Source organism: Agelaius tricolor, unplaced genomic scaffold (assembly GCF_023055355.1).
Source record: "Agelaius tricolor isolate 1412-34295 unplaced genomic scaffold, bAgeTri1.0.p SCAF_15, whole genome shotgun sequence".
Classification (NCBI taxonomy): Eukaryota; Metazoa; Chordata; class Aves; order Passeriformes; family Icteridae; genus Agelaius; species Agelaius tricolor.
Genome location: NW_027269275.1, coordinates 12,988,812 through 12,992,531, shown reverse-complemented (window position 1 = coordinate 12,992,531; position 3,720 = coordinate 12,988,812).

Sequence of the window (3,720 nt, the reverse complement as noted above, 5' to 3'; positions counted from 1 at the left end):
CTCCTTCTCCCTAAGTCATGCTGTTGTCTCATCCCAAAGGTGAGAGCCTCAGCTGCTCTCCCAGCCTCCCGAGGAACAGGGGAGTGTCCCCTGCAGCTCGCTGTGCCAGAGCAAGCCAGGGTGGCTCTGAGCCCCCACTCGGAGAGGCACTGCTGCAGCTTTGTAAATCTCCTCCAGGTTTTATGAAACTTCTGAAATCAAAATGGTCAGTTTGAAGCCTGCGAGGGTTTGTTTGTTAATTGCTTCAGTGAAGACACAGTAGCTGAGATACCTCAGCAGAGAGAAAATTCCCTTCATAAATTTCAGTGCTGTTCACTAGAAAGTGACCACCTAAAACCTAGAAACCACTTTGTCATTCTGTAGCAGAATTTCTGTGGCAGATAGTAGATCTTAACAGCTAAGTAGCAGGGAGAAAAACTAGAAATAAAAACAGAAGTAAAGGGTACTACTGCAGCATAGACATGCTGATTATCATAGTCTATGTAATTCCAAAGCTGTAAGCCTAGAAACAGGACTGTTTTGATACTGAATTCTGGTGGAGCAAAAGGCAACAAGAAGCCTGTTTGTCTGGCAAAGTGAGGTATGTATTTCAAAAACATACCTAAGATTTTTACCTTAGTTCAGAGTGCCTGTCTCAGTTGACCTGAGTTTGGCCATATGTATGGTTTTGTGCAGTTAAGTTGAACTAAGTCTTGAAATTACAAGATTATGGCTAAAGCAATACGCACCTCAAAGGGTGCACCACAGTTGCATCAGTGACCTGAATAATAGTGAGGATGATTTGGATTTTTGCCCTGCCTTGTTAACTTTTCTCTGAAGCAAACAAAAATACCTTGTCTCCACTCCTTTTTGTTATTACCAGTCAAGACTGATTGGCCTCAGTACTGCTGCAGGCTCCAGTTCATGAGTGACATTGATCAGCTAAGAGCTAATCTTATCAGCTGTTTTGTACAGACTCAAGTAGGAGAGTGCTGAAATACTTCATGTGTCCAAACAGGTACAATGGAATTGTTTAAAGATCTACAAATGCAAATTAAAATGGTGACCTGGGTTGAGCTCTGCCAACTTCTGTGATTTTTAAATGAGTAAAGAAAACTTGGTAAAAAAAACCAACCAAACAACAACTTTGTGGTACAGAATAGCTCTCCAAAGAAAAACACATGCCTTTGGAAGACTGCAACGGACCTAAATTTAGGGCACAATATCCTTTCCTTTACTTTATGCTAAGAAGACCATTTCCCAAGAGGGACAAGTCTTACTCAATATAAAAGGCTGGATGGAGGCTGTTATCCTTGTAGGGCGGAGCTTCAGCATCTCTCACGGCAGAAATTCAAGCTTCATTTATTGACTGTTGTGTAGTTTCCAAGTGAGGAAGAGCGTAGAGAAGTGCAGGAAGGGAGCGCTGCGCGCAGTGTCAGGGGCTCAGTGCGTGCTGTGGGCCGGAGCTGTGCTGCTGCCGTGCCGCGGCTGTCACAGCGCGGGAGGAGCCGCCGTGCCCTCGGTTAGCGGCACCGGACGGCGCTGCCCGGGGCCGGGCTACTCTGCAGGGCAGCGCACCCACGGCGGAGCCCCGCAAGACCGCGAGGAGCAGCCAGAGAGGGCCGCTGCTTTGCAAACCCATCCAGGAGCACCGCCCCACTCCGCCCGGCCCGGCATCTTGGAGGACACGGTCGCCACCTGTTTGAAAACGTTGTTCTCTACGGGCTCGGCGCCGCTTGCAGGCCAGGAGCAGCGCCTCGGCCGGCTCGGGGCCGCCGCGCTTCCGCCGCACACGCAGCACGGCCGCGCCCGCCATGGTGACTGCGAGAGAGGGCGGAGCGGCCGCGCAGCGCCGGCCCCGCGGCTCGGGCTCAGCGGCGGCAGCGGGGAGCAACCGCCGTGCGCGGGACAGGGACACGCGGGGCCGGACACGCGGGGCCGGGGCGGGCACACCCACGGGGCTCAAGGCGGGCACACGCGGCGCCTGGGGAGGGTACACACGGCTTGCGGAGCTGTTGGCCTGGGGCTCTGAGGAGGGACGAGCCCGCGGCTTGTCGGGCCCGCTGCGCTGGTTCCGGTCTGGGGACGTGTCCTGGTTTAGGGCAAATTTGGGATAAAACCTCCAAAAGGGGGCCCGTCCAGAAAGCAAACCCACATGGCCCCTTCCCCCAACGGATTCGGGAAGGATTCCTCGGAGATAAGTGGAAAGAACCTGTTTATTTAACAGGCACAGCACCCCCAGCATACAAAATGAACAATACCAGATGGCACCACTCTGTCACTGCTCTGAAAAAGATGCCAAATTCGGAAATCTCTCTGGGGGATGGTCGTCGCTCTGTTATCAGTCCCTCCGGCACTGGGGTGGCTGCTGCAGCCACAAGGTGCAAACTCTCGGTGTTTCCCAGGTCCCAGTCCGGATCAGGTTTGTGTAGGTCCAAAAAAAAGGGAAAGGAGAAACAGTCCAGGAAAAAATTTGGACTGCTTAGCTACGAACTAATGAGCAGAAGCAAAAAGCGAGAGCAAAGCAGAAGCAAGCAGAAACAAGAGCAAGAACAAAGTGAAAAGCCAAGCAAAAAGCAAAAGCAGCACTATATACTGCTCTGTCTCTGTGTCCCACCAGCCGTGGGGGAGCAGCTGATAGCAAAACCAAAACAAAACATTCACTCTTCAGAGCCTGTCTTGAAGGCACAGAACATAATATCCAGCGTAAACAGAACACACGAATGGGGATACAAGCATCATAACACCACTGTAGGACAGGATGGCGGAGAATGTTCTGGCTGTGCCCCATCGCAGCTCGTTCCTGAGGCGGGCAAGGGCTGGGCCTGTGCTGGGTCCCCGCTGTGGGGGGGAACAACTTTTGAATCCACGGGTCTCGAAATTGGCACAGAGACCTGAGGGATGGGTGTTGGAACAGCGAGTGACTGGAACTGTTTGCATCAGCCGAGAGGGAAGGGAATATACCAAAGTGGTGGGATATACCCAGTGTATATCCACTCTAGTGGTAAATTGAAGTAGTGGGAGCAAAGTCTGGCAACCAGAGCCTCCTACAGGATGCTGGAGTCAGAAAAATGAATCAAATTGCGAGTGGAATGGTCAAACTAAACTCTGTTGGGTCAAGAGCTCCGAAGCTAACCCCTACCAATCATTGGGGGAACTGAGAGAATACTGGACAGAACCAGGGAAAACAAATGTAAGGTGGAAAGCCCCAGCTGGATTTTTTTGGATTTGCAGGAAAAAGGCGTACAGCAAGTTACTTCCAAAATGGAAAGGATCATGCACTTTGGGCATGGTCTGACCCATGTTCTTCACTCTCCCCCAAACGAAAAGTAACCTGTTAAGGGCCCCATTGTATGAGACCCTGAACAGGGGAAAGAGGAGTCTGATGAAGATCCTCCCTGTCCTAAGTGGCAGGCAGACTTGGAGAGAGGAAGAATGGCCGGCAGCAAGAATAATTGAGTATTATGGGCCAGCTACTTGGGCTCAGGACAGAAGCTGGGGATATAGGACCCCAATTTATCTACTGAAGCGACTTACCAGGCTGCAGGCAGTGGTAGAAATAGTTTCGAATCACCCTTCGGAGACCCTTGACTTGTTAAGCTGGCAGCACACTCAGGTGTGGGCTTTTGTGTACCAAAATTGAATAGTGTGACTATTTCTTGGCTGAGCAAGGGGGAGGGTGTGGAAAGTTCAACAAGTCAGAATGCTGCATTGAGACTGATGATTATGGGGAAACCATAA